Source organism: Simochromis diagramma, unplaced genomic scaffold, assembly GCF_900408965.1.
Source record: "Simochromis diagramma unplaced genomic scaffold, fSimDia1.1 OVJJ01000373.1, whole genome shotgun sequence".
NCBI classification, from domain to species: domain Eukaryota; kingdom Metazoa; phylum Chordata; class Actinopteri; order Cichliformes; family Cichlidae; genus Simochromis; species Simochromis diagramma.
Genome location: NW_024387066.1, coordinates 201,533 through 215,287, shown reverse-complemented (window position 1 = coordinate 215,287; position 13,755 = coordinate 201,533). Strand labels below are relative to the sequence as shown.

The 13,755-nt window shown below is 42.1% G+C and overlaps 1 long non-coding RNA gene across 1 annotated transcript; it reads right to left on the bottom strand.

Moving 5' to 3' along the window:
• Positions 1 to 335: 335 nt before the first annotated feature.
• LOC120742137 lies at positions 336 to 9,533 on the bottom strand. Its single transcript, XR_005697781.1, has 2 exons — positions 7,531 to 9,533; positions 336 to 1,161 (listed from the first exon to the last, which is right to left on the bottom strand). It is a non-coding gene; the product is annotated as an uncharacterized LOC120742137 (long non-coding RNA).
• Positions 9,534 to 13,755: the final 4,222 nt, after the last annotated feature.

The following is a 13,755-nucleotide window of genomic DNA, read 5'->3' as shown; positions in this document are numbered from 1 at the left end:
CTTTGTTCCAGTTTTGAATTTTGGCCCACTGTGTATTTGAGTTTGACAAATGAGCCTTAGCACATAGAGATGATTAAACAGTTTCATTTGAGTTCATTATTTCTAAGGCAGATGCTACACCAGTGAAGGTGCACTTAGCTTTCACACACTGCTTCTGCATTGTGTCTTAGTTTTAGTGGATTAAATAATGACACAGTGTTTGTTGTTTGTTTTTCTTTAGTAACAAATGACCTCAGACCAGCTTGTAATATTTTATAAACAAATAAGCATAAATGCGTAAACTCAGCCTGGAATAACATGGGATAAACATGGGATGTGCATTTTTTTTATTTGTTTTTGTTTTTTTATGTAGTTCTGGATGCGTTACTGAGTCTTGCAAGAATGCCAACCTTACCAGCAGCAACTTGTTTGTTTGTTTTTTTTGTTGTTTTTTAATTTAATGAGTGCTGAAAGTTAAGCAACAGCTGTGACAACGAGAGAAGATGGAGCCAATTAGAAACAACTGTGAAAATGTACAATATGTAAGCTAAGAAAGCAAAGTGTAGCAATGTTGCCATCATTTTTGTTATTGTGGTATTTTTTTCAACATTCACTGAAAATCACTTCTCTCATATTTCCTCTTTATTATTTTCATCACTGTTTAAGAAACGTAACAAAGTCTTATAAAGCATCTAAACCAGCATCATGAAGTGATGTTTAAAGATCGCAGCAAGCTTACAGCATCTCTCAACTCAAGAGCAACATTCAAAGTGCACAGGCTGAAGGAAATTATTGATTTTATCACATGCAATTACAATACGCCTTTTCATCTGTATCTGTTTGTATGTACAATGTGTATCGGTTGTTTGTCCCAGCAGTTTACAATACAGAATGTGCATGTCTGTGGGGCTTTCATAAAGATTTCTATTTGCATCGATACGATTGCTTGGATCACAAATTGTTCTAACTTGATTAAAGTCACCAATGATGAAGGTATTCTCGCGCTTACAGTTACCATTATTATCTCTGATGTTCCTGCTTGCTATCAGATCATCACATCCCCCTTGTGGGATCATGTTGATGATATGCTGGTTTTCGAATTTCCGAACACGTCCGTTAGTCATGCAGAGCACAGTGCCAGAGAGCGTCACCAGCAGGAAAATGGAAGTCTTCATTGTATTTCTATAGCAAAAAAGTAAACAGAGAGAATATAAATCAGTATTATTTCATTTCATTTATTAACTTGTTTATTTTTGTTTCCTAAATGTTAATCGTGCTTAACTATTAGATAGATAGGAAACTCTCTGAAAAGTCATATTGTTTGCAGTGAGTTTATGTATTTGCCAGAGGAAAGATCAGCATCTGCATATCTGACCACTTTGAATCAATTTCTATCTAAACAGAAATCAGTTCAGCTTGCACTATGTCAGTTGTGCAAGAAAATATGTCAAATATCCATACTGTAAAAGTTCACAAAATCAAGATCAAGTCATGTAATGCTCTCCATATGTGGTAAATTATGAAGTCTTCAGTATATGAGGATATGATATCCGTATAACTGGAGTTATTATAGATTTCATACATGACATTTCTGAAAAAGGCGAGGGTGTCAGGGTCCCTGTGTCTACCCGGTCATGGGTTTTTTGTTTTGATTTTGTCCCCCGCTCTCTCCTCCTCCCTCCTTCTCTCACTGCCTGGGCGGAGCTCATCTGTGGGCTCCTGCCCTTGGCCCCACGCACCTGGTCACACCTGTGGCTCATCACCCAACAGTGTTCCAGTCCCCTTATAAGATGGCAGCCCTGTATTTCTCGTCGCTGGACCGTGCCGACTCTCGTCAGTGTTAAACCCCAGCTCAGTTCATTCTCGTGTTTCCCTAGCGATCTTCTTACAGTAACCTTTTGCATCTCTGTGACTAGATTTCCCTGGACCTGCCCCTGTGTTACCTGAGTGATTCAAGTGTGTGAGGATTGGAGCGAGCTTTTGTGTTTCTTGTGGAGTGTGAAGAGGAGCGTGGAGCGTGGATGGAGTGAGGACTTTGGAGCATGTGTGGACTGCAAGTGTCTTTCCCCCTCCTGTTCGTGTGTGGGATTCCCGGAAACCCGTCTTTTCCCCACTTTGTAAATAGATGTCCTGGTGCTTCTGGAAATAACAAACCTTTATTGTTCCCTACTCAGAGCCTACGCGTGAGTCCGTTCAGTCCCGTTGTGACAGAGGGTAAGGACGTAAATCGACTGGTAAAGACGGACTGGTAAAGAGTCTGCAGCCGCAGCACCAATCCATCTGTCGATCTCCTGTTCCCTTCGCCGATCACTCGTGAACAAGACTGCGAGTTTTGTAACTTAATAAAGCAGTAATTTGTTTGCCAGAGTGCCCCTTCCACGTCACACCCTGTTCTTTCCTTCTTGTCTTATATGGAAATTCACTTTGTGTAGCTTTTTGGGAAATTGTTTAAACTTCAGGACGATTCTGAACATGCCCCATCGTTTAGCCAGCTCTTTGGAGCTGAGCAGGTTCAGGCCTGTTGTTGTAATTTTTATAAAACGATCTCATTTAAACGAATAATCCAGCTGAAGCTTCAGGCAGCCGTCAGACAGTGAAACACTGCCATCTGCTGGACTCAAATAACACAGACGCTGCTTTGACGGGTGAGGGAGTTTCAACAAGTCTTGCAACGACTCAAGCATCAAACTACAGAACTATTGTAGCGGACATGGTGCTCTAATGGCTTCATTAACGCAGGTCAGAAAGGATCAAACATATCAATAAATTGTGAAATACAAAAATTACTGGTTCACTGCACACACAAACCTTCTCTTATTAGCACAACACTGCCCAGGCCTCAGAGTGTGTTCCTTATAGACTATTAAACCTTAGCATGTTATTTTAATGTCTTACAGGTGAAACAGCCAAAAAGTAAAGTTAACTGTAATTTAAAATATTCAGCTACAAAATGCTTTTAGCAAATAATTTTTTATGACTGCGCTAAAATTCAATACTAGATTTTTGCTGGTCTGATTAAAATGTTAAATGTAGAAGTTTTGGGATCATATATTAATACTTCCAAAACAATAAAGTTGTTGTAGAGAATCTATGTTCATTATTGTTGCTCATCATGGAAAGACAAAGACGTCAGACTCTGCTGAAAAATTTTACACCCTCCTACTCTCTGCACACAGCGGTCTGAGGGATCTTCCAGGATCTAGGATTTTATTTATTTTGTTCTTTTTGGTCTTACTGGTTAGTAGGTTGTGATTTTCTACCTGTTGATCTCACATTTGGAACATGATTTGCTCTGGAGCAGATTAGGTTCAAAGCATGAGTTGACCTGGCATTATGTCTTGGATTACAAAAAATCCCACGTTAAGCCTTGAAGTTAACCGGATAAGACAGCGTTGTGTTTCACAGTAAAGGCCTCAGAGAGTTGTTGCTAACCAAAGTCTATCTTGTACGGCCACGCAGCATCTAATGACGTTTTGTAACCTGCCACTACGAAGGAGCAGTGAAATGATTGCTGTTTTAGCGCACATACACAGTGTGGTGATCAGTATAAGGACATTAAAGTGATGTTGCAGAAAGCTGCATCTGGTCAGAAGGAAAAAAAAAAAAAAACACGCACACTTGGAAGACTTGGCCAGATTTGCACAAAGTGAATGGCTGACAGTGGACAGATACAAGGATGTGGATGGTCACACCCTCGTGCATTAAAGAGGCCGTTCACAAAACCAAACACTCAACAGACACAATAAGACAGCTGGTCAGTTGCCTCACTAACTCATCTACACAAGGCGTGTTGTAGAAGTAGAGCAGGGCGATATGGCCAAAAATATTCATCACGATATACATTTGAAAATGTGCGATAACGATATAACTGACACGACACAAAATACTTTACAACTCCACTTCATTTGTGCAAAAAAAAAAACCCCATCAATGTATTTACACTTAAATAAGCAGCTGTTTTATCTGCATTAAAGTTATATAAAAATGTAACAGTGCAAATGCAAATTCCTGGCTGACAGTTTAACCAAAAGGCGTTTCCAGTGGAAACTGGCCGACATATCCTCAGCACAACCATGTATAATATCCACAAAACTTAAAAGAGGTTTAAACAAACACACAATACAGTAATATTATGTTGAAGCACAGTAATAATAATAATAATAATAATAATAATAATGGATTGGATTTATATAGCGCTTTTCAAGGCACCCAAAGCGCTTTACAATACCACTATTCATTCACTCTCACATTCACACACTGGTGGAGGCAAGCTACGGTTGTAGCCACAGCTGCCCTGGGGCAGACTGACAGAAGCGAGGCTGCCATATCGCGCCATCCGGCCCCTCTGGCCAACACCAGTAGGCAAGTAGGGTAAAGTGTCTTGCCCAAGGACACAACGACCAGGACAGAGAGCCCAGGGATCGAACCAGCGACCTTCCGGTTACAAATGCGATTTCCAACCCCCTGAGCCACGGTCGCCCGTACGTATCACTCCGCAAGGCTCCTGCCTACGATAGCCATAATGCTCCAACAATCCATCAAGCGGTGCGGCTTCGTAGCTTAGCAAAGTCGTAATAAAACATTTGACAGATTTTCGAGCGCCGTGTACATAAAATCGTTTCGAGGTACCTGAAAGTCATGTCAAAAAAAATTCAGCAAACACCTGACACAGGACCTGAAAGATGCACTCGGTCCTTCAGTTGATCCATCTAGTGTTCACCAAAGCCTCATCTCATGGTGTCAGTGAAGGGTGGCTGTCAAGAAGCCATTATTAAGGAAGGGAACAGGGAGAAAAGGCTGAGGGATGCCAAATTACACAAGAACTGGACTGAAAATCAGTGGCAGCAGGTCTGATGGAGTGATGAACCAAAATTTGACATTTCTGGTTCAAATTGTGGTAATATGTCTACAACCACCTGTAAACTACTGTACAGCTCTGTCATAGTTTGGGTCTGCATTTCAGCCAGGGTGTTGGGGATTTCGTCAAAATTGATGGAATTATGAAAAGTACCACCAGACTTTGATGCACCATGCAATACCATCTGGAAAGCGTCTGACCGGCAGCAGCTTACTAAACACATCGAAACACCATCATTCATGGACTGACCTGAGCCGTGTGGGATCATCGCGGCAGAGAATGGAACAAAAGGCAGCTGATATCGAAAGAAGAGCTCTGAATGTCCTTAAAGAAGCTCGGAGAACTATTCCTGAAGACTACTTAAAGGAATTCCAAAGAAATGTGCCTAAGAGAGTTCAGGGCGTGCTGAAGATAAAGATGCTCAAGCTCATTATATCAACTCTGTATGACGCCTTTTATATTGTATTTTCATGTAAACTTTTCAAATTTAAACTGTTGCACCCGTTTCCCAGCAAGTTATATGTTAGAATTAAGGTGTGGCTCAAACTTTTGCACAGTCCTACATTTCACATCTATAAAATGATTTGGCACCTGATAAACCTTTAAAAGCACTGACCTGCCTCTCCAACTATCTGTTTTAAACAACCAGCAGTTGTGTTGCGTTTTCGTCAGGTTAGTGGCTCAGACCTAAAACAGCCCAACATTATCTCTAATTCAGGTCTGGACCCAAGCTGACCCATTAAAGTATGTGGTACTCCTTTTATTTGTACTTGTGTACTCAGGCATAAATTAGACTTTTCAGGTACAAACTAAATAACACAAAGAGGAGCTCTTATAAAACAAGAGTGAGAGGCCCACTGCAAGAAGATGCACACCCAAGTGCTGAGATTGTAAAGATGAAAAGTGAGCAGAGGAAAATGAGCGTTTCAGGAGAACGAGGCGGTTTCCTCTTTTCCCATCTGGCAGCCTCACAGCGGGGAGTTATGAGGTAGCCCCAACCTACCTCACATCTCCCCGCTGTGCAAGAACGAGCTCAGCAACACAAGCATCCTCTCTCTTTCGCGAGTGCATACGTGCACATCGACAGTGCTGCATGCCGATGAACCCATTTTCTTGGAGCACCTACACAAGCTGCAATATACAGATCATGTTTCACAGCGCTACAGCGAGAGGCAAACACCTCCCTCTGTTTGTGCTTCATTCTAGCTTCGCCCTTCTCTTCCCAACCACACACACCAACACCTTCCTCTTGTCAATTTTATTTTAATCCTTAACATGAAGACAGCTATAAATTAGGATAATCAAACCTGATTTATTACCTCCTGCACCCCCCCACTGTGTGTTCAACAGGAAGCTAAAAGTTGTTAGCTGTTAAAGTGTTCAAAAAACAGCAGGAGCTCGGTGTGAGGCCACAGTGGGCCAAAAAACACAAGATGACCTCCAGCAAGGACAAAATGTATCTGGACGTCTCTGTGAGCATCTGTCTCACTGTGTAAGTGTAGCACAGTGTCTGTGTGTGCATGGCTGGGCAAGAGAAACAGCACAACTGAAAGCCAGCACTCAGACGAGGACCCGGTGCATCGTCTGTCTCATCTCAGCCAGTTTACTTACAAACTCTTTAAGTTTGAATTTTAAAGCCGACAATGTGCACAGGGCAGTGATATTTAAAATGAAGGCAAACTATTCCAATCTCTGCAGCCCCAATTGTGTATCACTGATAGGTTTGTAGCTTGAACCCATCCACTGGAATGTTGAAGACAATATAATTACACTGCAAAGCAAGACACAAGTAGGCAAGCTTCATGTTACTCGTGCACGGGAGAGAACCGGACAGGCACCGTTCCTTCGCTTGACCCCAGTTGCTCTCGTCCGTTCTCCCGTACCACTGCCCTTTTATTGAGGTTACATGAATATGCATAAGTTCATTAACATATGACGTCTACATACACACAAAGAGTACCTTGCTGTTTTGTGTGTGTGTGTGTGTGTGTGTGTGTGTTGGTGTGTGGACTGCTGATCAAAGGGTCAAACATCCTTGGTCAGGAAGAGGGTAGGCTCCCCCTCACCCTAGATGGTTCATCCTAGATAACACGGTAGGAAGTCCTGCAGTTCATCTAAACAAGAGCACTTAGACTAGAACAGACGCAACTACGTTAATCCTACCATAAAACAATAAGACACGGTATGACCTCTCATGCTCCCAAGTGCTGTCTAATACACACAAAGTTTGCAGACTATCAAGGATCAAAAACCTCTACCAATCTACAACTAATTACAAAACTCTAAGCATATATAAGTAAATATTTCTAAGCATAAATGACAATCAACAATACAAATCTAACAATCACACACACACTAAGTTCTCCTCCTGCCTTCAGCCCAACCGTTGAGCGCGATGACAAATAGAGCCGCAGAATTTTGCTGCTGTGTAATTAAATTGAGACGTGGGGTCAAAATTCCCACCTAGATTGAGTGAGATGAAATAGAAATCGGCTCTCCTCTAACTGACTTTATAGAAATAATTACAGAAGCTGCATTTATAACTGTTATTAAATAACAGCAGCACACGAGAACTAAAGTGTAATCCCAGCACATTTCGCTTCGCTTGCACTGATTCTTTAGAGATGACGACCGTGGTGGGTAATTAAGGGCAAACAATATACAAGTCGCGTGAAAAATGGAGGCTGCATTACCTTTCCAAAGCTTCCTTTCCCGATGGCCCGCAGTATCTGGAAGTGGTCAAAGTTTACTGTGGAGAAAATGAGAAGCAGTTAGTGAGAACGTGTCAGTTTGAGCTGAGCTATAAAACAGGGAACATGACATGTACAGCACTGTGCAAAAGTCTTGAGCCATCCCTCATTTGCTTCCAGGGATCCGGACTTCCCTGTAATCTTTAAAGTGGTATTAAGGAATAGCTCTCCAGGCTTTTTAAAGTGTTTCTGATTTTTAATCCAGGGCTTGTATTTGACCACTTTTTGTCTGTTAAGACCCTTCACACTAATCTCTGAAACATTCAAACATAAACAGACACCTAAGTCACGGAAAGGACCAGAAAACTTAACAAAGAACCAATTTTAAATTGTATCTGTACACATTTACTTGCAGCCTACTGCAAAAAAACAAAAGCCCACATCATTTGTTCTCACTTCTTTAGTTGAAGAATGCAGTTAATAACACCGTTAACACAGACTGACCTGGCAAAACACGAAAAAATAAGGGGGTGGTTCAAGACTTTTGCTCGGTACTGTATGAGAAATGCAAATGTGCACTTCACAATGTATCGCTGCACTTCGGCAGTACTGTGAAGATTAAATGTTTTTTCCTTCCCGATGCATGTGAAAGGTTAAGACTTACATCTCCAAATGTACTGGAACTGATTTGAACCAGAGGACTCAGCCACACTGTTACTATGTACTGCATAAACACGTTTACCGATGAAGGTAAAGCAGACGCTGTCCTGACTGTGTGGCTAAATTTTGTGCTGAAAGCATCAAATCAATTGAATATGATTAACTTGCTATGAGAGGTTTTTACTCCAAGTGTGACTTTTTCTGGCTTCATACACCTTTCAGGGTCAAATTCAAGCACTTTGTAAGCACGTTTAATGTCCATTTTCAACATTTTCCAGCACATTACCATAAAAAGGATGCATATTTCACTTCGCATCACCTGAGTAAGACCACGTGAAAGGCCAAATTAATAAGTCTTCTCATCAGATATTGATGCTTCTTTCTTATGTGACACAAAAAACAGGAGGAGACAGATCTTTGCTTGTGTTGTTTTTTAAGTTCATTCATTCAAAACTAACTGTAAGACGCTTAACTACATTGCAGTCTGTGTTATTGTTGTAGACCTAATTATCACCTTTAAAGTGTTTGTGCTAATAACATCATGTAGAGTAAGACAGGCATAGAGAACAGCACTGACTGGGAGAGGCTTTGAACAGATGACATACTCAGATCAATTCAACACTTTAGACTTTAAAAATGCACAAGCGTCTTTCAAAAACCCATTTATTTAATCTATCATCATTGATATTATTATGTACAGTTATAATGTACTGTTCATCTCCCTTAAATAAACAGGCAGCCTTAAAGTGTGAAATAGTCACTTGTCTACTGTCTCAGTGGCTGATAGTGCCCCACAGGCCTCAATGTCAGCTTGAAGCCATTATGTTTCAATTGTTTAATGATAAACAGATTTTGAATGAAAGCGAGGAAACTTCGCTAGCACAAAAAAGTGCCTATTCTTTCTTCCCATATGGTTCAGTCATATTACCGTCATTTCCCCCTAAGCTGTTCCCAAAGACACCAGGTTAATACTTGAAAAGGCTGCAGCGATACACAAAAATATCATCAATATTCTGTTTACTTGGTGACAACGTCGCTTTTAGCCTTCAATCAGAAAGCCTGACGTTGGCTAGTTAAGCATCGGGCTAACGTTTAACGCTTTCACTTGAGGGAAGTAACTCGTATTACTGCTACTGCTGTGTAATCTTGGTTCAATTCACAGCATATTCTACAAGTTACCCTGCAATAACTAACTGTTAGAATAGCGCCACCGTATTGTATCGCACTGAGTGCACTTCAATCCTTTATCCCGCGAGTTTGCTAGCTAGCAAAATAATAATACCAATTTTAAACAAATAACATGTGTAACGTACACACTCGACAAAATTATTTACTAGTACTTACGCAACTCCGCCGTTGTGAAAACGTACAAATCCTTCTTGTATTTTTCGTTTTATAGCAAACACTCACTAAAACGGCCTCCAGGCACATTAGCGCACTCACCCCCGACTGATCAGGGAGGGGGTGGGGGGTCACACATTGAAACAGACTAACGTGCAGAGGTACAGCCCAGGCAGAGAAATGTTGCTTTTAGACTTTGCGACTCGTTTTATTTCTCTATCTGATAAGAAAACAATTCAATCAGATAGTTATTTGTGGTGAATGAAATACGGTTACAGTTTCAAGAAGTTTTAAGCACCAAATCCAAGCACTGCAATATTAAAATCCAATTCAATTTCTTGTTTGCTCCGAAATCTACGACATGACTATATACAGAAAAGCAGAAAACCCCGAAGACAATACAAATACAAATACATGAACAAAAAATGTTTTAACTGTCAGTTATGTCATTTTAAAATTTTCCAAAACTAACATTTTCTTTGATTGACTGATATTAAATTGATTAGGGTCAAGTTTAGTGTGAACAATATTACACAAACAAGCACGTGTGTGCGCATGCGCACATATTAGAATCGCGTCGATCGCTTCACTTCGATCGCTTCTCATATGTGCGCATGCGCACATATTAGAATCGCTTCGATCGCTTGTGACGTGGTAACTTTGCTTTGATCCTTTCCGACGTCATAACTTTGCTTTGATCCCAAAACCTATAAATAGGAGCGCTCACCTGTTACTTTATGCTTAACGGACGTTGACCTGCAGCAACTAAAACCCTGTCGAGAAGTTTTGAGAGCAATTTACGAGAGAAACCAAAACAAGTTCAGTTTTGTTTCTCACCAATTCACAGCGCAAACAGACACATTACACCATGTCAGCCAACCCATCCTTCGGCTCAGATGAGCTTGGAATATCTAAAGGGACCATTTTGGGAGATCACCACATGGTGGAGGCTTTCCTTGGAGAAGGAAGCTTTGGTGTTGTAACGAAATGTCGCGATACAAAAAACAACAAAACTGTTGCTGTTAAAGTCAACAAGAGCGACCCTGAAATTCTGCTCCAGGCAAAACTGGAAATTTTCATCCTGGAGCAGCTACGACGCTTGGATCCAGACAGGTGCAACATTGTCGAATGGAACGGCTATTTCCTCGATGGAGAGCGCATTTGCTTGAATTTCGAACTCCTCGACCAAAGCCTGTCAGACTACATAGGGGACCGGAATAACCGAGGTCTCCCAATGAGAGAAATCAGACCAATTTTGCATCAGCTCGCAAATGCTCTATTCCACCTGGGTTCTGTGGGAATAGTGCATGCTGACCTCAAACCTGTCAACATCATGGTTGTGAACCGCAGTGAGTCTCATGTCAAAGTCAAACTTATAGACTTTGGCATCGCATGTAACACCTCTGCAGTGATTCCTGGTGACTGTGTGGGGACAATTGGTTATTGTGCACCTGAGATTATGCTTGGCACTCCATATGATGAAGCAATCGACATGTGGTCTCTAGGGCTGGTAGCTGTGGAGCTTGCTACAGGGGTGCCTCTCTATCCTGGGGAAGACGATTATGACGTTTTGAAATTCATAATTGAAACCCAGGGTCAGCTACCAGATCATCTTCTAGAGTCTGGCTTGTACACTGACAGCTATTTCATCGAGGATAACCACAACGAACAGCGCTGGAGATTTAAGACCCCAGAACAATTTCAATACGAGACAGATTATCGATCCAAGGAAACTCGATCGATAAAACTTAAGTGTCTCGATGACCTCGAACAACTGCTGAAAGTTAGGCGAGGACCGGAAAATGGCCAAACATTATTTGTAAGGCTAATCAAAGAAATGTTGGCCTTGGATGCAAATCAGCGCATAACACCCTCGGAGGTTCTGAAGCATCCCTTTTTCCAGCCTGGCCTCTCAAGGAGAACCCCCTGCACTGACATGAATAGTACAGGGGGAGAACTCCTTGTGCTCTCTCAGCAGCCTTCAAGCTGGAAAAGTCATGGATCGCATAAATTCAGCTGCAGTTTCCAAAACTCAGTTGAATTTCCTCAAAAAAGAGACATCAACACCTCAGCCAACCCATCTGCCTCTGAAGATGATCTTCAAATAACGGAAGGGACCATTTTAGGAGATCACCACGTGGTAGAGGCCTTCCTTGGAGAAGGAGGCTTTGGTTTGGTAACCAGATGTCGCGATACAAAAAACAACAAAACTGTTGCTATTAAAGTCAACAAGAGCGACCCTGAAATTCTGCTCCAGGCAAAACTGGAAATTTTCATCCTGGAGCAGCTACGACGCTTGGATCCAGACAGGTGCAACATTGTCGAATGGAACGGCTATTTCCTCGATGGAGAGCGCATTTGCTTGAATTTCGAACTGCTCGACCAAAGCCTGTGGGACTACATTGGGGACCGGAATAACCGAGGTCTCCCAATGAGAGAACTCAGGCCAATTTTGCATCAGCTCGCAAATGCTCTGTTCCACCTGGGTTCTGTGGGAATAGTGCATGCTGACCTCAAACCTGGAAACATCATGGTTGTGAACCACAGTGAGTCTCCCGTCAAAGTCAAACTCATAGACTTTGGCCTCGCATGTCCTGCTTCTGCAGTGATTCCTGGTGACCGTGTGGGGACAATTGGTTATTGTGCACCTGAGGTTATGCTTGGCATTCCATACGACGAAGCAATCGACATGTGGTCTCTAGGGCTGGTAGCTGTGGAGCTTGCTACAGGGGTGCCTCTCTATCCTGGGGAAGACGATTATGACGTTTTGAAATTCATAATTGAAACCCAGGGTCAGCTACCAGATCATCTTCTAGAGTCTGGCTTGTACACTGACTGCTATTTCATCGAGGATAACCACAACGAACAGCGCTGGACATTTAAGACCCCAGAACAATTTCAATACGAGACAGATTATCGATCCAAGGAAACTCGATATATAAAACTTAAGCGTCTCGATGACCTCGAACAACTGCTGAAGGTTAGGCGAGGACTGGAAAATGGCCAAACATTATTTGTAAGGCTAATCAAAGAAATGTTGGCCTTGGATGCAAATCAGCGCATAACACCCTCGGAGGTTCTGAAGCATCCCTTTTTCCACCCTGGCCTCTCAAGGAGAACCCCCTGCACTGATATGAATAACACAGGGGGACAAAACCTTGTGCTCTCTCAGCAGCAATCATCGTTTGGGTGGCCAGAATTCTAGGGGAGCTAGAAATTCTTGTGGAAAAAAAGGCCCAAAACAATAACATCAACAAAAACAACCGATGAATGTGGTCTTAAACTTGGGCACAATTTGGCTTGAAATCCATCAACTAATCTCTCAATATTCAAAGCGGAGCAGCAGACAACTTACCATCACATCAGTCCTTCAATCAGACCTACAACAAACGTCTTCCTTCTCTCACCCCAACCGGTCGCAGCAGATGGCCGCCCCGACCTGAGCCTGGTTCTGCCGGAGGTTTCTTCCTGTAAAAAGGGAGTTTTTCCTTCCCACTGTCGCCAAAGTGCTTGCTCATAGGGGGTCATATGATTGTTGGGTTCTCTGTATGTATTATTGTAGGGTCTACCTTACAATAATACATACAGCCTTGAAGTGACTGGTGATGTGATTTGCTGCTGAATGAATTCGGAACTAATTGGAAATCTGTTTATTAATTAAATAAACCTGCTTTGAGCATCAATTAATTGTTGTTTGAAATTCTTTATAAATATATAAATATAGTGCCACTCTTCTACTGTTTAAATTGCAACTGTTTAAAACTGACTAATTTATTCATACACTTGAGCATAAACACACGCACAGTAAATGGCCTGTATTTGTACAGCGCTTTACTTAGTCCCCAAGGACCCCAAATAGCTTTACACTACATTCAGTCATTCACACATTCACACACTGGTGATGGCAGCTACATTGTAGCCACAGCTGCCCTGGGGCGCACTGACAGAGGCGAGGCTGCCGGACACTGGCGCCACCGGGCCCTCTGACCACCACCAGTAGGCAACGGGTGAAGTGTCTTGCCCCGGGACACAACGACCGAGACTGTCGGAGGCGGGGCTCAATCTGGCAACCTTCCAATTACAGGATGAACTGCGAACTCTTGAGCCACGATTGCCCTATATACACATATACTTTACAGTACTAGTCTGTGCTTACATACTAGTTCTTTTCCCTACTTTTTCATGCTTACTGGTACAAATGCCTGTTACTAGAGTTAAATGCTATCA